This window comes from Emys orbicularis, chromosome 2, assembly GCF_028017835.1.
Source record: "Emys orbicularis isolate rEmyOrb1 chromosome 2, rEmyOrb1.hap1, whole genome shotgun sequence".
Classification (NCBI taxonomy): Eukaryota; Metazoa; Chordata; order Testudines; family Emydidae; genus Emys; species Emys orbicularis.
In genome coordinates this window covers 1095953-1115921 of record NC_088684.1, presented here as the reverse complement: position 1 = coordinate 1115921, position 19969 = coordinate 1095953, and positions in this window count along the sequence as shown.

Genomic DNA, 19969 nt, shown 5'->3' with positions numbered 1-19969 from the left:
CATGGGCAGAGGCTTGTGCTGGGGGGTGCGGGCAGGGGTCGCGCGGGGGCACGAGCAGGAGTCAGGCGGTGACATGGGCAGGGGTCACATGGGGGCACGGGCAGGGGTCGTGTGGGACACAGGCAGGGGTTGTGCAGGGCACGGGCACAGACTAGCGCTGGGTTGGCGCTGGCAGGGGCTGAGTGACTTCGGTTTGTTGTTCCGGTAAAATCAGGTGCCTGAAATGGGTCTCATTGTCTCAGGTCTCTGCCCAGGCAGCAGAGCCGCTCTGTGCCAGTCCAGCTGCCTACACCCTCCAGGCCCAGTGCCCTCCTGGGGGCTGGAACTGGGTCCCACGTTGTGGCCGGGCCTGGCTTGCCCTGAGAAGATCCTGGTGAAATCGCTGGCATTAGCGCTGGCGGTGCCATGCCAGAGGGGCTGCGCCAGTTCCAGCCGAGCAGGAGAGGCCAGAGTAGCACCCGAGCACCCTGCTGGCGTGTAACCCAGTGATGAAGGCTGGGCTGTGGCTGGGTGCTGGCTGGGACTTGGGAGCAACTCTGCCACTGACTCCCTGGGTGACCTTGCGCAGGTCCCTTGGGCCAGCGCTTCCCACATGCCCTGGGCCGGCTCAGGGACCGAGTGCTGGAAGCTGTTCCACCAGGCCGCCGGGCCTGAGGCTGCTGTCCCGGAAAGGCAGGCAGGAATCAAAGGCCACTCTAGATCGTTGGCTTTTCTCTCTGTGTCCCCTGCTGCGAATTGGGGATCAGCCCCCCAAGCCCCTCAGTGACGCCGTGCCGGGGGGCCCCTGCAGATAAAGACACGGCTGTCCCGCGGCTGCGCTGGGTCATGGCATGTGGCACATGCACCGTGGCCTCTGCTGTGAGGCGATAGCGCCGTGGATGCTGGGATCAGGGGGAAGGATCCAGCGCTGGGGCTGCCCCGGGATCTGGCCTAGAGCTGCAGGGTGAATCTGGAGTGACGTCTCTGAGTCAAGGGGACTCATGCGGACACAGAGGTAACGTGGCATTTGGCTCGTGCACTAATTCAGGGGGACTCGGCTGTGGCTGCGCTGCCCGGATCAGCACAGGGCTGTGAGGGGCACCAGCACAGTGACTTGGGGGTGGTGGGGGAGGTGTCAGGTCAGATGGGATGTTAGATCACCTGCCTAGTGCCCCGCAGCGCCCCGGGACGCCTGAGTCCAGCCCCCAAGTGCTGGGCTGACCAGAGCAACCCGGCCCCAGGCGAGCTGCTCCAGTGGGTTGTTACCGTCACTGCTAAGACCCGGCAGTTTAGCTCCAGTCTGAGCTTGTCTAGCTTCAGTGTCCCCCTGGGCTCTTGTTCTGCCCGAGGAAAGTGCCATCCGCTGGCAGAAGGCTCCTCTCCAGGTAGGTGGCTGTAGCCTGGGCTGGTCTCCTCCCTTCTCTGGATGAGCTCAGCAGATGGCTCCTTTGCCCTCTCACTCCCAGGTGGGTTTTCCCGCCCTCGAATCGCCCCTCCTACCTCTTCTCTGAACCCCGCCCGGTTTGTCAACATCCCCGTTGAAGTGGCAACATCCAATCTGGCCCCAGCATCCGGAACGGGGCTGGCCTGGGCCGTGCACCGCGTGCTTACAGCCTCCCCCGCGAGCTGGTTACCGAGCCCCGCAGACAGTACTGACCGGTGCGGGGCTGCAAACCCCAGTGAAACCAGAGCTGGGCCACGGGGGCGCATGGCTGAGACTCGCCTGGGGAGACGCAGCTGAGGACAGAGGGCCTAGCGCTTCAGGTGGGGAGGACCCAGCACCCTGGGCTGCCCAGCGCTAACCACCGCATGCCTGGGGAGCAGCTAATGGGCAGCAGGAGTGGCTGAGAGTGCTGGGGAGAGGGCCAGCCCTGATGCTACGGTGATGGGCCATATAAGTGCATCTGAGTTTCTGTGGCAGATTGTAGCCAAAGAGACTGGGGTGGTTTTGGGGGCTGCACTCACAGCAGCCCCCTGCAACAGGGCAAAATCCAGGAATGACTGTAGGGAGCAGCCCTGGGCCCTGCGGGTGTTCCCCCAACACCTGCGCAGGGGCTGGGGATCCCCCTAGCTGGGAGGCTGTTCCCTGGGGTGGCAGGATTCAGGGCTTGGCACAGCCCCTCTCTCCCATTGGGACAGGGTGTGGCGAGGTCTGGGCAGTTGCCCTCCTGCTGCCCTAGAGGTGTTAGTGCCTGCCTAGGCAGGCCTGCGCAGGGTTAACCTCGGCGGGGTCCAGGGGGGTCTCTGGGCACGGGGAAGGTTCCAGAGGGATCTCTCTTCTCTCCGGGCACGGCGCAGGGAGGGTTAATGCGGCTTGGTGCTCTCCTGTCTGCGCACGGGCCGATAGGCCCTGCTCTTCCGCCTGGCTGGGGGCCAGCACGCCTCTGGGCGGGGTGCGTGGGAGCCGGCTGCCGCCCTGTCCTGGTCAATAATTCATGGAGGGCTGGCGCTGGGTGATCATGACATACACCCCGCCCACTGACTGACACTCCCCCTGACTCACACCGCCTGACATATACCCACACAGTGACACCCCCCGACTGACACACACTGCCTGACAACCACTGACTAACAGCCCCCCCCGACTGACATACACCGCCTGACATATACCCATACAGTGACAACCCCCGACTGACACACACTGCCTGACACCCCTTCACTGACTGACACAGCCATATACTGACACTGATGTCCCCCACTGACTGACCCCCCCCACTGCCTGACACACACTGCTTGACATATACCCACACAGTGACACCCCCCGACTGACACACACTGCCTGACAACCACTGACTGACACCCCCCTGACTGACATACATCGCCTGACATATACCCACACAGTGACACCCCCCGACTGACACACACTGCCTGACAACCACTGCCTGACACTCCCCCCAACTGACATACACTGCCTGACATATACCCACACAGTGACACCCCCTGACTGACACACACTACCTGACACCCCCTCACTGACTGACATAGCCATATACTGACACCGACATCCCCCACTGACTGACCCTCCCCCACTGTCTGACATACACCACCCCTGCCTGACACACCCACTGACTGAAATACACCCAGACACTACCTGACACCCCCCACTGACCGCCACCGCCACACACTGACATCCTCCAATGACTGACACGCCCCCTGACTGACACCCACACCACACACCGTCTGACACGCCTCCCGGACTGACACTCCCCCCCCCCCTGCGCAGAGACACATAGGCTCGCGCACACACCCCCTGCGCACACACACACTGACAGCCAGACAGTGCGCGCGCACTGTGCACACAGGCAGACGGAGGGACACACACACACGCTGTGCGCGCGCACTGTGCACACAGGCAGACACACACACACTGCAGGGCTGCAGCGCGCAGGGAGAGGCTTGGCCGCCGCCCGGCCCGGAGGGAGGCGCAGCCCATGCTCTGCCCGGACGCGGTGAGTGGCGGCGGGAGGTGCGGGGCGCTCCGACGCGGCGGTGATGGGCTCACCCTGCTGGAGGAGCCCGGGGGGCGGGCGGACCCCTGAGCCCATCCCCGCTGCCCCCCTTCCCAGCCAGGGGCGGCCCGGCTGCTCGGGCTCCCCTGCCCGCCTCTGATTGGCGCCCGGGCCCGTGTCCAAGGCAACGGGGAGGTGCGAGTCCGCTCCTCCAGCCGGGATGGAGATGGCAACTCCCCTCCCCCCCCAGGCTGCTCCGCCCGGCTCGGGGGGCGGCTCGCCAGGGCCTGGCTGCGGAGGGGCTGAGAGCCCCTGCCTGGGGGGCGGGGGGCACGGCACGGTCCCCCTGAGCAGCCAGGCTGGATCCGTGCAGGGGACCCGGGGGGCTTGGTAGGGATGTGGGAGGTCTGCGGGCTCCAGGTGGGGTCAGGGGGGCCCAGGGGCTCGTTGGGGGGGTGCTAGTGGCCCCGGGGGCTTGGCAGGGGCCCAGTGTGAGTGCCAGGGGCCTGGGGTCTTCACAGGGCTGTGGGAGGCCTGGGCCTTGGTGCTGGGGGGCCGGTGGGTGGGGTACCAGTGGCCCGGGAGCTCAGTGGGATGTGCCCAGGGGCTTGGCAGGGATGCGGGCGTTCCGGGGGTTCTGTGTGGAGTCGGGGGTGCCAGTGGCCTGGGGGCTTGGTGCTGGGGGGCCGGTGGGTGGGGTGCCAGGGGCCCGGGAGCTCAGTGGGATGTGCCTAGGGGCTTGGTGGCTGGGGGTGCCAGGAGGCCTGGGGGCTTGATGGGGATCCAGGTGCTTGGTGGGGGTACCAGGGGTCTGGGGGCTGGGCAGGGATGTGGGAGACCTGTGGGGTGAAGCACAGGGCCACATCATCTGCTGTGTGGCTGCATGTGGCTGTGCTGTGGTGCTGCAGCGTCTGCCCCATGGGTGCTGGGGGGCAGTGGGGCCTGTTGGGTGCCTAGGTGTATAGTGGCATGAGTGAGGCAGCTAGGTGGCCATGCCTAAGGGGCTCCCCCAAGTCGGGGTCCGTGCCATGACCCCTGCTCCTTGGCTCTGGCCTGGGTTGACGCCGTGTTTCCGTGTGGGTCACCGTGACATGGCTGTGAGCTGTGACCGCTGGGCACAGAGCCAGCATCCTGGCCTGGCATCGCAGATCGGGGCCTGCACTCAGGGATCTTGCACCTGCCTTCTCCATGCCAGGCAGCCTCTGCCCGAGGGCAGTGCTGCATTGACAGGAGGGGCTGCAAGCCTCGGGGCACCCCATGGCCTCTGCACCAGAGACCCCCTGCCGCAGGGACAGTGTCCGTGCAGCAGGGAGGCGTGCGTGGATGTGTCAGGGCCCGTCTGTGGGTGTTCCTGGGAGATGGAGCACTTCATGGCAGCAGCTGTGCTAATGCCGGAGAATGCCTGTGCGAGCTGCGAGCTCTGCTGCAGGCAGTGCGTGGGAGTGTGGGTGCGGGGGGGCTGCAGGTGCATGGCTCAGTGCCTGGGGGGGGCTGCGGGTGCGGGGGGACTGTGGGTGCGGGGATCAGCATGTGCGTGGGGGCTGTGGGTGCGGGGATTGGCACGTGGGGGCAGGCTGCGGGTGTGGGGTTCAGTGCATGCGGGGGTCTGTGAGTGTGTAGGGCAATGGGTGCAGGTGTGTGTGGGTGGCTGTGGGTATTTGGGTGCAGTGGGGCTGTGTGGGGCTGTACGTGTGTGGGCGTGGGTGCGTGTTTGGGTGCAGTGGGGGTGTGTGGGGCTGTAGGTGTGGGTGTTTGGGTGCAGTGGGGCTGTGTGTGGGTGATTGGGTGCAGTGGGGCTGTAGGTGTGGGGCCGTAGGTGTGTGGGTGTTTGGGTGCAGTGAGTGTTTGGGTGCAGTGGGGCTGTAGGTGTTTGGGTGCAGTGGGGCTGTAGGTGTGGGGCTGTAGGTGTGTGGGTGTTTGGGTGCAGTGGGGCTGTAGGTGTGGGGCTGTAGGTGTTTGGGTGCAGTGAGTGTGTGGGTGCAGTGGGGCTGTAGGTGTGTGGGTGCAGTGGGGCTGTAGGTGTTTGGGTGCAGTGGGGCTGTAGGTGTGTGGGTGTTTGGGTGCAGTGGGGCTGTAGGTGTTTGGGTGCAGTGGGGCTGTAGGTGTGTGGGTGTTTGGGTGCAGTGAGTGTGTGGGTGCAGTGGGGCTGTAGGTGTGTGGGTGTTTGGGTGCAGTGAGTGTTTGGGTGCAGTGGAGCTGTAGGTGTGTGGGTGTTTGGGTGCAGTGGGGCTGTAGGTGTTTGGGTGCAGTGGGGCTGTAGGTATGTGGGTGTTTGGGTGCAGTGGGGCTGTAGGTGTGGGGCTGTAGATGTGTGGGTGTTTGGGTGCAGTGGGGCTGTGTGTGAGTGTTTGGGTGCAGTGGGGCTGTAGGTGTTTGGGTGTTTGGGTGCAGTGGGGCTGTGTGTGAGTGTTTGGGTGCAGTGGGTGTTTGGGTGCAGTGGGGCTGTAGGTGTTTGGGTGCAGTGGGGCTGTAGGTGTGTGGGTGTTTGGGTGCAGTGGGTTGAGTGCTGCCGTATCTCTCGCATTGGGGAGGTGCCCAGCTGTTTGTCCAGCACGTGCTGGCGCCTGGCCTTCGTGCGGGGGTCTGTTCCTGCCCCCTCCTCCCTCATTGGCTGTGCTGTGGGGCAGTGGGATGGGCCTGTGTTTGGTGAAGGGGGATCTCTGGTTGTTGTCGTGAGCCGGGGGCTCTCTGCTGGGCGAGTGGTGACCAGTTACATGGCGCCTTCCAGCCCATCGCTTGCTAACAGCTGGGGTCTCCGTCCCCTCCGGCCTGGGGCGGGAGTGGAGTTACTGTGCCTGGCTTAGAGGGGGTTCTGGGCTGCAGGGGGCAAGGCTCACCCCAGATCACATGGCCCCCTGGGGTGAAGCCAGGGATAGAGCCCGGAGAGCACAATTCCTTCTGTGCCTGAACCACGAGGCCGTCCCGTGTGGGTGCATGGTGGTCCGTCTGTCCGTCCTCCCACACTGTTGCTCCATGTCAGCACACCCCACGTGCAGGGTGGCTGCGGAACGGGACAGACCTGTGCCCAGTGGGTGACCCACCCAGGGAGAGCCAACCCCATGCAGGGGATGTGGAGTGCGAGGAGATAGCTGCTGTGGGGCTGGGGCAAGAATCTCCTCCCCACTCCCTGCCTGGGTGCAGCACACCCCATGGGAACTCCTGGCACGCCCTTCGTGCAGGGCAGGGCTGTGGCCTGGAGTCACGCCGCTGTGGCTACCTCTGAACTGAGATCACAGCTTCTGAAAGCAAAAATCCATGGATTTGCCAAGTGCAGATGTGGAGCACTGGGCTCTGTGCAGGGGCAGCTGGCTGAAGGGCTGTGGGGATCAGACCAGGGGATGGTCCCCTCTGGCCAGCAGCTCTGGGAGCTAGGTCTGTGCGGGGGTGCGATGGTCCCTACCCCGCGGGTGACGCCTGGGCATGTCAGTATGATGCCACAGGAGAGAATTCTGGTTTTTTCAGTTTGGTTTTTTAAACCCCCGTCCCAGAGCAGGTCTGTCCTGGCAGGGCTGGTGCTAACTTTTTTGCCGCCACAAGCAAAAAATAAAAAGAGTGCTGCCCTCCATAGTGCCGCCATAACACACCCCCTCAGCACCACGATGCCAACCCCCCCGCGCGGAGCGCCGCACCGCCAACCCCCCCCCCCCAGCGCCGCGCCACCGACCCCCCCCCAGCCCCCCGCAGAGCGCCGCCGCCCCCCCCCCGCCCCCCACGGAGCGCCGCCGAACCCCCCCGCTGAACCCCCCCCAGCCCCCGGCGGAGCGCCACCGAATTCCCCCTGCCGAACCCCCCCCCCCACGGAGCGCCGCACCGCCAAACCCCCCCAGTGCTGCACCGCCGAAACCTCCCCAGTCCCCCGCGGAGCGCCGCCGAACCCCCCCGCCGAACCCCCCGGCCCCCCGCGGAGCACCGCCAAACCCCCCAGCCCCCCGCGGAGCGCCGCTGAACACCCTCCCCACCGCAGAGCGCCGCGCCGCCGAACCCTCCCGCCGCCACACACATCTCCCGCCGAGCGCGGCTAAACACCCCCACCGCCGAGCCGCGCTGCTGAACACCCCCCCCACCCCCGCGGAGCACGCCGCCACCCCCCCCCCCCGGAGCGCTGCTGCCGAATCCTCCCCCCCAGCCGCCAAAACAAAAACAACCCACCCCACCCCCAGCACCGCCCGACCGAACCCCCCCTGAAAAAACAAAAAACCCTGAGCGCCCCCTGCCCCCCCAAGATTGGCCGCCCCTTACCAGGTGCCGCCCCAAGCACATGCTTGGTCGGCTGGTGCCTGGAGCCGGCCCTGTGTCCTGGGCCCTGCGTGAGGCAGGGCGCATGGGAGCCGCAGTGCGGGGACATGCAGTGATGGGCTGTCTCGTAGCGCAGACACAAGGGGCAGAGCAAAGGTTGTGTGGTCAGTTCTACTTCTGGCATTTCCAAACTTGGGAGTGCTCGCCTTCCCGCCTTAGGCATGTTCTTCTGATACAGCTTTGTGAGGCATTCTGGTCCCTGAGAGCATCCCGCCTGGGGTTTGGCCTTGCCCCACAGGGACATGGGGGGTGGGCACAGCTCCCCAACTGCTCAGGTGGGCTGTGGATGCTCCCTGGGGGCGGTTTGCTCACTCCTCACGGGCACCAGACCCGCAGGAGGCTGGGGGGCAGGGAAGAGGCTGTGGAGGTGTGAAGGGGCACTGCAGAGGGGTGTGAGGGGAGGCTGGGCACAGGCTGGGGTGGAGCGAGATTTTTGGTATAGTGGGGACCCTGGGGCAGAACCCATATGTGAGAGAGAGAGAGAGACTGGGTCGTAACACGATGAAGGGCAGAGTACCATGGTTTCAAGGCTTGGTAGTGACAGACATTGAGGCTGTGTGGTTGACTCATGGACCGAAGAGCGGGGTTGAGCACAGGCTGTGCTGGTGTATTAGATGTGCAGACTGTGTGTTGGGTGATCATAGAATATCAGGGTTGGAAGGGACCTCAGGAGGTATCTAGTCCAACCCCCTGCTCACAGCAGGACCAATCCCCAACTAAATCATCCCAGCCAGGGCTTTGTCAAGCCTGACTTTAAAAACCCCTAAGGAAGGAGATTCCACCACCTCCCTAGGGAACCCATTCCAGTGCTTCACCACCCTCCTAGTGAAAAAGTTTTTCCTAATATCCAACCTAAACCTCCCCCACTGCAACTTGAGACCATTACTCCGTGTTCTGTCATCTGCCATCACTGAGAACAGTCTAGATCCATCCTCTTTGGAACCCCCTTTCAGGTAGTTGAAAGCAGCTATCAAATCCCCCCTCATTCTTCTCTTCTGGAGACTAAACAATCCCAGTTCCCTCAGCCTCTCCTCGTAAGTCATGTGCTCCAGCCCCCTAATCATTTTTGTTGCCCTCCGCTGGACTCTTTCCAATTTTTCCACATCCTTCTTGTAGTGTGGGGCCCAAAACTGGACACAGTACTCCAGATGAGGCCTCACCAATGTCGAATAAAGGGGAACGATCACGTCCCTCGATCTGCTGGCAGTGCCCCTACTTATACAGCCCAAAATGCCGTTAGCCTTCTTGGCAACAAGAGCACACTGTTGACTCATATCCAGCTTCTTGTTCACTGTAACCCTTGGGTCCTTTTCTGCAGAACTGCTGCCTAGCCACTTGGTCCCTAATCTGTAGCAGTGCTGATGTGTTAGATGGGTGGTCGGGTGCAGGAGACACCGGGCGGATGGGTGTGCACAGAGGCTGTGCTGGTGTATTAGATGGGAGGACTGTGTGTTGGGTGGTCAGGTGTAGGACACACCGGGCAGATGGTTGTGCTCAGATTGTACTGGGTATTAGAGGGGCAGACTGTGTGTTGGGTGGTCGGGTGTAGGAGACAGGGGGCATTCGGGTGTTCACAGAGGCTGTGTTGGTGTATTAGATGGGCGGACTTCATTTTGGGTGGTCGGATGTAGGAGACACCAGGTGGATGGGTGTGCACACAAGCTGTGCTGGTGTATTAGATTGGCAGAATTGTTGGCTGGTCGGGTGTAGGAGACACTGGGCGGATAGTTGTGCTCAGATTGTTCTGGTGTATTAGAGGGGCAGACTGTGTGTTGGGTGATAGGGTGTAGGAGATACTGGATGGATGAGTGTGCATAGATTGTGCTGGTGTGTTAGATGGGCAGACCGTGTGTTGGGTGATCAAGTGTAGGAGACACCGGGCAGGTGGGTGTGCACAGATTATGGTGATGTATTAGATGGGCACAATGTGTTGGCTTGTTGGGTGTAGGAGACACTGAGCGGGATGGGTGTGCACAGAGGTTGTGCTGGTGTATTAAATGGGAAGACTTTGTGTTGGGTGGTTGGGTGTAGGAGACACCAGGTAGGCGGGTGTGCACACAAGCTGTGTTGGTGTATTAGATTGGCAGATTGCGTGTTCGGTGGTCGGATGTAGGAGATACCGGGCGGATGGGTGTGCTCAGATTGTGCTGGGGTATTAGATGGGCAGACTGTGTGTTGGGTGGTCTGGTGTAGGGGACACTGGGTGTATGAGTGTGCACAGATTGTGCTGGTATGTTAGATGGGCAGACTGTGTTGGGTGATTGGGTGTAGGAGACATCGGGCAAGTGGGTGTGCACTGATTGTACTGGTGTATTAGATGGTCAGACTGTGTTGCGTGGTTGGGTGTAGGAGACATGGGGCGGACAGGTGTTCACAGAGGCTGTGCTGGTGTATTAGATGGGCACACTGTGCTGGCTGATCAGGTGTAGGAGATGCTGGGTGGACGGGTGTGTACAGAGGTTGTGCTGGTGTATTAGATGGGCAGACTTTGTGTTGGGTGGGCAGGTGTTCACACAAGCTGTGTTGGTGTATTAAATGGGCAGACTATGTGTTCGGTGGTTGGGTGTAGGAGATACCTGGCGGATGGATGTGCTGGGGTATTAGAGGGGCAGACTGTGTGTTGGGTGGTCAGGTGCAGGAGACGGCGGGTGGGTGTGCTGAGATTGTGCTGGTGTATTAGATGGGCAGACTCTGTGTTGCGTGATCAGGTGAGGGAGATACTGGGAAGATGGGTGTACACAGATTGTGCTGTTGTGGTAGATGGGCAGACTGTGTTGGGTTGTCGGATGTAGGAGACACTGGGTGAATGGGTGTTCACAGAGGCTGTGCTGGTGTATTAGATGGGCAGACTGTGTTGGGTGGTTGGGTGTAGGAGATACTGGGCGGACGGGTGTGCACAGATTGTTCTGGTGTATTAGATGGGCAGGCTGTGTGTTGCATGGTTGGGTGTAGGAGACACCAGGTAGATGGATGTGCACAGAGGCTGTGCTGGTGTATTAGATGGGCAGACTTTGTGTTGGGTGATTGGGTGTAGGAGACACCAGGTGGGCGGGTGTGCATACAAGCTGTGTTGGTGTATTAAATTGGCAGGCTGTGTGTTGGGTGGTCAGGTGTAGGAGACGCTGGGCGGATGGGTGTGTACAGATTGTGCTCGTGTATTAGATGGGCAGACTTTATGTTGAATCATCGGGTGTAGGAAATACTGGGCCGACGGATGTGCACAGATTGTGGTGATGTATTAGATGGGCACACTGTGTTGGCTTGTTGGGTGTAGGAGACTCTGAGCGGATGGGTGTGCACAGAGGTTGTGCTGGTGTATTAGATGGGCAGACTTTGTGTTGGGTGGGCGGGTGTGCACACAAGCTGTGTTGGTGTATTAAATGGGCAGACTGTGTGTTCGGTGGTTGGGTGTAGGAGATACCGGGTGGATGGGTGTGCCCAGATTTTGCTGGGGTATTAGAGGGGCAGACTGTTTGTTGGGTGGTCGGCTGCAGGAGACGGCGGGTGGGTGTGCTGAGATTGTGCTGGTGTATTAGATGGGCAGACTGTGTGTTGCGTGATTGGGTGTAGGAGATACTGGGAAGATGGGTGTACACAGATTGTGCTGTTGTGGTAGATGGGCAGACTGTGTGTTGGGTGGTCAGGTGTAGGAGACACCAGGTGGATGGGTGTATGGGCAGAGTGTGTTGGGTGATCGGGTGTAGGAGACACTGGGCGTATGGGTGTGCACAGAGGCTGTGCTGGTTTATTAGATGGGCCAACTGTGTGTTGGGTGATCAGGTGTAGGAGACACTGGGTGGACGGGTGTGCACAGGGGCTAGACTCCTGAATGAGGGTCAGGCTTCATGGTAGGGTGTCTCTGCATCTGTGGATGCATTGGGGTCGCTGGTGCGTTCCATGGCTACTGCAGCAGGGTGTGCCAGGGCAGAGCTGGTGTGGGGATCTGGGCTCTGACGCTCTCCTTCTCTGCAGGAGCTGATGTCTGCTGGCAGGAAGGAGAAGTCTAGGATGGCAGAGGAGAGTTCAAGTGGTAGCAGCAGCTCCCCTAGCCCTGGGGACACTCTCCCTTGGAACCTGGCCAAGCACCAGAGGACCAAAAGAACCAAGTCGTCCTCGGGCAGTGGGACCGTGCTGGACCCGGCGGAGAGAGCCGTGATCCGGATCGCAGGTAGGGTGCTCATGATGCCAGTGGAGGGTTGGAATGCGCTTTCTATGGGCAGAGGGTCATAGTTCTCCCCCTCTGGACGTGGTGAGAGACAGCTGCTGTGTGAACAGTGCAGCCTGATTGGCAGATCACCAGCAGCCATTGTGATTGGGGGACCGTCCCCCCGTGGGCATGTTTCTAGTGGGATCTGGTCTCAGCCCAGCGCTATTCAGTATCTATCAATCATCTGGGAGAAAAGAGACAATCACTGCTGGTAACATTTGCACCCAAACCAAGTTGCTGGTGTGGTAAATACAGGGACAGACAGTCTGGATTGTTTGGTGCGGCAGGTTCCTCTGAACCGCACACGTTTAATCCATGTGGGGGCCTGTCGTGTGTCTGCGCAGGGTCACACGACTGGGAACAGAGCCCGTGGGCCCCATGTGTCAGATTGGGGTCTGGCTGCTGGAATGCACGTAGGGGGCGTGAACTTGAGCTCCCCGCGCGATGCTGGGGCTATAATGTGAACGTGATCCTGGGAACCATCGAGTAGTGCACGGAGGTGGTGTGACCCCTGTGTGTGGCATTAGTGGGCTCATCCCTGGGCCTGGTGGTGGCACTTCAACAAGGATGTTGGCAAACTGGGAAGGATTCAGAAAAGCTCTACGAGGCTGGTGTGCGGGGTGGAATTCGGCTGCACAGGGCGAGACTAAAGAAACTCCATCTAGTTAGCTCATCCAAGAGATGTTTCAGAGGTGACTTGGCCGATTTCTGGTGGCAGACGGCTCTTCAAATCTCATTCTGCCTTTTACAGCCAGACTGATGTTGGGAAGTTGAAGCCAGGCAAATTCAGCCTAGCCAGAAGGTGCAGTTTCCTGTCAGTCAGGGGAATTCACCACTGGAACAGCTCACCTAGGGAAGTTTAGGCTTATACAATGTGCAGGTGACACTGAGCTGGGCGGGGTTGCAAGCACTTTGGAGGGCAGGATTAGAATTCAAAAGGCCCTTGACAAATAGGAGAATTGGTCTGAAATCAGCAAGATGAAATTCAATCGACAAGTGCCAAGTACTTCACGTAGGAAGGAAAAATCAGATGCACAGCTACAAACTGGGGAGTATCTGGCTGAGTGGAGAACTGCTGAACAGGATCTGGCGGTTATAACGGGTCGCAAACCGAATCTGAGCTGTCAGTGGTAGTGTTGTTGTGCTGTGGAGGGCCCAGGGTAGGAGAGAGAGAAGGTGGGTGAAGTAATGTTTTTACTGGGTGGGGATCAGTCGTTCTCCGTGGCCGCTACTTTCCCACTCTCAGGGGCTAAGCTCTGGAACAGGCGTCCCAGGGAGGTTGTGGGGTCTCCGCATCGTTGGTGGTTTTTAAGAACAGGTTGGACAAACACCTGCCAGGGCTGGTCTAGGGTTACTTGGCCCTGCCTCAGCGTGGGGGGCTGGACTTGACGATCTCTTGAGGTCCCTTCAGCCCCATGGTTCTGTGATTCCAGGATGGAGGATTCTCCATTGCTCGGAAACTGTAAATCTAGACAGGATGTCCCTGCTGTGGCTCAGCTCAGAGTTCCGGGTTTGCTGCAGGAGTCACTGGCTGGGGGGTTCTGGGTTGTGGCTGTGAAGAAGGTTTGGGGGCTGGGGTGGAGAATCAGCTGAACGTGATCCGTATGTGACGCTGGGGCCAAAGGGCTAATGGGATCTATGGATGCATAAACGGGGAATCTCGAGGAGGAGCAGAGAGGTTATTTCACCTCTGTATGGCGAGCACTGCTGGGATCCTGGGTCCAGTTCTGGTGCCCACAGTTCAAGAAGGACGTTGATAAATTGGGGAGGGATCAGAGAAGAGCCCCAAGGGTGATTAAAGGGTTAGAAACCTGCCTTAGAGCAAGAGACGCCAGGGGCTCAGTCTCCTTAGCTTAACAAGGAGCAGGTCAAGGGGCGACGTGATCCCAGGCGTGGGGAACAGAGATTAACAACAGGCTGCTTACTGTAGCACAGGACGGTCTAAGACGATCCAGTGGCTGGAAGCGGAAGCTAGACTCATTCAGACAGGAAATAAGGCCTAGATTTTTAACAGTGGGAGTAACTAACCAGTGGGACAGCGTCCCCAGGGTGGTGGGGGAGTCTCCAGCACTGGCAACGTGTGAATCCAGACGGGCTGTTTGTCTCCACGCTCTGCTTTAGGAGCTGTTGTGGGGCAGGGCTCGGGTCCGTGCGACACGGAGGGGTCAGACTGGATGGTCACAGTGGGCCCTTCTGGCCTTAAACTCCATGAACAGAATCTATAAATATCCGGGCCATGTTGTGGGAACATAAGAGCGGCTGTGCTGGGCCAGAGCACAGACCAACTAGCCCAGTCTCCCGTCTCCAGCACTAGTCTGTATCAGCGCTTCAGAGGAAGAAAAGAGAACAGAGCAATTATGGAGTGACCCACCCCTGTTTTCCACTCCCAGCTTCTGCCAGTCAGAGGTTGCCCCAAACATGGGATTTCATCCCTGACCATCTTTGCCATCACAACATCCCATGGCAGTGAGTTCCCCAGGTTAGTTGTGCATTGGGTGAAAAAATATTTCCTCTTGTTTTGTATTAAACCTGCTGCCTGTTAATTGCGGGTGACATCTGTGTTTTTGTGTTGTGGGAAAGGTTAAATAACTCTTCTCTAGGCACTTTCTCCACCCCAGTCATGATTTTATAGTCCTCTGCCTTACCCCCTGTTAGTCGTCTCTTTTCCCAGCTGAGCAGTCTCAGGTTTTGTAATCTCTCCTTGTATAGAAGCCGTTCAAGACCCCTCATCATTTTTGTTGTCCTTCTCCGAACCTTTTCCAATTCCAATAGATCTTGTTTGAGATGGGGCCACCACATCTGCACGCAGTGTTCAATATGTGGGCGTACCATGGATTTATATAGAGGCAATATGATATTTTCTGTCCTATTATCTATCCCTTCCCTAATGATTCCCAGCATTCTGTTTGCTTTTTGACTGTGGCTGCACATTGAGTGGATGTTTTCAGAGAACTATCCACAATGACTCCAAGATCTCTCTCTTGAGTGGTGACAGCTCATTGAGGGCCCATCAAGGTGTACGTCTCGTTGGGATGATGTTTTCCAGTGTGCGTCACTCTGCACTTACCAGTGTTAAATTTCATCTGCCATTTTGTCCCCCAGTCGCCCTCTTTGGTGAGATCCCTTTGGAACGGGGGCGTCTCCAATAGGGCAGGGGGCCCCGCACTGCACAGAGACCCCTGGAATGGGGCTCCCTGCAGGCAGTGCTGGGACCCTGCACGGCAGCAGCAGCTCACTGGGGGCTGCTGTTGTGTATGGCAAAGCACCCTGGGGTGCGGGGTCTGTGCTGGGGCGATGCTGCACCAGGAGGGGGGCGGCTCTGTGGGGGTGGGGAGCTGCATTGAGAATGGCTGGGGCTGTGGGGGCTGGGTGGGTCCGTGGCAGGGTGGGGCATCGCTGCACTGAGGGCGACTGTGAGGGGGGGGGCACGTCACTGCACTGCGGGGGGCTGTGGCAGGGCTGTGGGGCGTCGCTGCACTGAGGGGGGGTCTGTGGGGGCATTGCTGCACTGAGGGCGGCTGTGGGGGGCAATGAGGGGGATGGGGTGTCGCTGCACTGTGGGGGTCTGTGGGGGCATCGCTGCACTGCGGGGGTGGGGGCTGCCCCGCAGGAGGGTGGCTCTGTCGGGGATCGCGCCCCCTTCCCCTGCTGGGAGCTCTGCCGGGCGGCCGGGCAGTTGCTGTGGGGGGGGGGCCGCGGGGGCACAGGGCTGTGGGGAGCCGGCTGAGCCAGCCTTGCAGCAGCTCCTATTACAAGGAGCCAGGGACATGCTCTGAGTGGGGGCTCCCTCTGCCCAGCCAGGGCCCCTCTGGGGGGAGCCGGCGGCTGGAGTTCTCTGGGGGGAAGCCCAAGGGGGTGCATCTATCTGGGGGGGGGCACAGGCGGGGGCATCTCGTGGGGCACAGCAGGGTAAGCTGTGGGGGGCCCAGTGCCCTGGCTCCTGTGCAGAGCACCCCCTGACGCCAGGGACACCCCGGGAAAGCCGCTCCCGGGGGCGCTTGCAGGGTGGCCAGCCCCTCACCGCCCTGGGCTGGGGTTTGCCCAGGGTCTCCCTGCAGTGACAGCAGCTGCCATTAGGGGGCCCCCTGACACTGAGCAAAGGGGGTGTGGGGGCCGTGCGCCCCGGCTCCCGCCTCTGCCAGCCAGCGGGTGTGTGGAAGCCCAGCTTGTCCCGCAGCCCGGCCCCGGCCCCCGGCCCCGGGGGTGGGGGGGGACGTGGGGCAGGCCCACCCCAGGGCCAGAGGACGCACGGGGTAGACAGGCCGACCCCAGCCCCCGCATGTCCAGCTGTGCCAGTCCCGGTGGGGGGTCGGACACAGGCAGCCTGGCAGCAGGTCAGGTTTTGTGGCACCGTCTCGCTGCCCTTTCAGCTGGAAGCGGTGCCTGGCGCCAGCGCCTGCACAGAGCTCCCCGATCCCTGGCGCCAGGGCCCGCTCCCCTCTGCGCCCTCCTAGGGGGCTGCACTCCCCCGACAGCCCCAGAGATGTGGGGGAGAGACAGCCGGCGGGGGGCGTGGAGCAGGGCTGCGTAAGGTGGGGGATGGCGAAAGGGACCATTTGGGTGGAAGCCCCCGGCGAAGCCCCCGGCAGCGGGATGGGGACTGGGAGGCGCCCCCCCGGGGTGTGGGCTCATTTCAGACCAGGATGGGCAGAGCCCGGGGACCGGGGCAGAGGGCCCCCAGGCCAGGCATGCCCAGGCCCCAGGGACTGACCAGATGGGCCCGTGGGGTTTCCCCAGCTCCAGTCAATGTGAGGGGGGGTCTCCCTGCAACCCCCGGCCCCCCAGGATGCCCTCGCACTGGGCGAAGGTGCAGCACCCTGATGCCCATGCGGCCCACAAAGCGTCTGGCCGGCGCCTGGCATGGCTGAGAGCTGCGCTGTGGGGCTCTGGGGACGGGCCGCGCTGCACCGGGGCTGCGGCTGCTACACGCAGGACAGATGGGCAGTGGGAACAAGTCAGCCAACAGCTCCGCATCCAGGGCCTGTGACCCCCCGCCCTGCAGGGGGCACGCCGACCCCCCGCAGCCCACCGGGAGGGCAGAGCCCCCTGCTACAGCCTGGGTGGGGGAGTCTCCAGCCCTGCCCCGTCTGCGGGGGGCGCTGTGGGGATAAGGCCTGAGGCCCGGGACAGGGCCTGGCCCAGCCAAAGCAGCTGGTGACCGCAGAAGCACTGAGTCACCCGGGGTGGGGGCGGAGCTCTAAGGGGGGGCTGTGGGGGGGGCTCTGACCGGTAAGGAGGGGACTGGGGGTGGGGCTCTAACCTCAGTGGGGGGGGGCGGAGCTGATGGGGAGGGGGGCTCTGAGTGGTAGGGGTGGGGCTGGCACTGGGAGCTGTGGGTGTGGGGGGGGGCTCTGACCAGTACAGGGAGACACTGGGGGCTGTGGGTGGGGGGCTGTGGGGGAATCCAGGCTGTGACTGGTATGGGTGGGGCTGTGGGGGGCGGGGCTCTGACCAGTATGAGGGGCACCGGGGGCTGTGGGGGGGGGCAAACCTTTTACTGATATGGGGGGCACTAGGGACTGTAAGAGGGGCTCTGACCAGGATGGGGGGGCACTGGGGGCTGTGGGGGGCAGGGCTTTGACTGGTGTGGGTGGGGGCACTGGGGGAATGGTGCTTTGACTGGAACTGGGGTGGGGCTCTGTGGGGGAGTGGGCCTGTGAGTGGTATGGGCGGGGTGGGGCTGGCGGGGGTGGCTCTGCGTGGTGCAGGCGCTGTGGGGCAGGGGCTAGCTCTGGGTGGGCTTGGCGCCTTCGGTCCCGTGGGTGGTTCTGCGTGGGGTGACAGGGTCTGCACCCCGAGTGAGCACTGGGGTGAGGGGGGCTGCGGGGCTCCCTGGTGGGGGGCTTCTTGCCCCGCATCCCAGGTGCCCTGGTCCTGGGGGGTTTGCCATCGAGCTCCCGGCAGGGTCTGCCAGTGTCGTGTCTGCCTAGGCACCAGGTGAGCCAGCGCAGTGGGGTGGGTGTATCTGTGCTTTCCCTCTGTTGCCTGGTGCCCTGCAGTGGGGGTGGGTGGGGGGAGCTTGCTCTGGGCTGTGGTGCATGTGTGGAGGTTGGTGGAGGGGTGATGGGAGGGGTGTGCTGTGGGAGGAGGGGTGTGCCATGGGGTGGGGGTCTGTGCTGGGGGGTGGTGGTGGGGAGTGCCCAGGGCTGTGGTGCATGTGTGGGGGTTGGTGGTGGGGTGAGGGGAGGGGTGGGGTGTGCCGTGGGGAGGGGGTCTGTGCCGGGGTGGGGGGCATGCGCCGTGGGGGGAGGGGCAGGGGGTGCTCTGGGCTGTGGTTCGTGTGTATGTGCTGTGGGGTGGGGGTCTGTGCTGGGGGGTGCGGGGTGCCCAGGTGCGTGTGTGGGGGTTGGTGGTGGGGTGAGGGGATGGGTGTGCCGTGGGGTGGGGGGTCTGTGCTGGGGGGTGGGGGTGGGCTGCATGCATCGTGGGGGGAGGGGCAGGGGGTGCTCTGGGCTGTGGTGCGTGTGTATGTGCTGTGGGGCGGGGGTCTGTGTTGGGCGGGTGGGGGCGGGGGGTGCCCAGGTTCGTGTGTGGGGGTTGGTGGAGGGGTGTGCCGTGGGGTGGGGGTCTGTGCTGGGGGGTGCCCAGGTGCGTGTGTGTGGGTTGGTGGAGGGGTGTGCTGTGGGGTGGGGGACTGTGCTAGGGGGTGCCCAGGTGCGTGTGTTGGTGTTGGTGTTGGGGTGAGGGGAGGGGTGCGCCATGGAGCGGGGGCGTGCGCCATGGGGGGAGGGGCGGGGGGTGATAGCAGCTCGGGCGTGGGATCGATCCGGCTCAGGGCCCGGCGCAGCGACGCCGCAGCGAGGGATTTCCCCAGGGTTGTGGGTGGCACGGACCCTGCGCGGCTGCAGCTTCCCCGCGCCGGTCCCCGAGTGCCAGGCAGAGCTGGGTCCCCACCGGCTCCACCCTCGGCCTGTCCACGCCCCACCCTGGCGCCGTGGAGGGGCACTTGGAAGCAGCAGCCAGCCCGGCCGGGCAGCATGGCCCCGGAGGAGCCCCCCTGCCCTTGAGCAGTGCCCGCAGTGCCCTCCTGTGTGCTGTGCCTGTGGGCAGTGGCCGGCATGTCCCTGGCGGTGAATGAATTCCCTCCGCGCTATTTCTGTCGGGCGCCAGGCTCTGCCCCTCTCTCCCGCTGAGCCCTTCGCACCAGATTGGGTTACCCGAGGCTTTGGGCAGCTAAATTTAGGGCTGATGCCTCCTCCTCCCGTGTGTGGCTCCCGCCTCCACCTGGTTCTCCCAGTGACTCACCAGCGTTCCTGGCACAGGGACGGGCACCTGGCCCGTCGGCCTCCCGCTGCCTGACTTGGAGCAGCTGCAAATGAGATGCCGTCCCGGAGCCAGATGGGGGCCCGACAGCTCAGAATAGCAGCGAGTCACCCTGCGAATCCCAGCCCATGGCAGTCACCGGCCTGGGGCGCGGGGGCTCGGCCAGATGCACCTCGCTGCACAGCCTGCGCACCGGCTGCACCAGCCCCCAGCTCTGTGCCCCCACCAGCCGGGTCCCTGGCACAGCTGGGGCAGGGCACGGATACCTGCCAGGGGTTTTGTTTGTGCATTGGGGGCGCCCAGCGCCCTGGCATGCGGTGGCTGGCGCCATGAGCCCATGCGTGCACACGGGCCGTGGCAGCGAGGCCAGTGCATGCCCAGGAGCCGGGGCAGAGCAGAGGCTGTGTCCTGGCCAGTGGCATCCGTGCTGGGGAGTGGGGGTGTCGGGCCCTGCCGTGGGGACGGGGGGGAATCTGAGCGTAGGGAGGGGGCAGCTGGAAACATGGCAGGGCCTGAGTTCAGAGACGGGGCCTTACAAATCCCCCGGGTCGCCTGGCTGCCAGGGACAAGCCTGGGGTGAATGCGCCGCGTGATAAAAGGACGTGGTCCTTTCTGCAGGAGCCTCACGCACTACGTGTGCAGCCCAGCCAGGTCCGGGGAGCCGCCGGTGGCCAGGGAGTCGGGGAAAGGGCCGTGCAAGTGGATTCACTGCCACGGGATTCGGCCTGGCTTGGACGCAGCAGGGGAGGAGGAGCAAAGGCATTTCCAGCTCCCC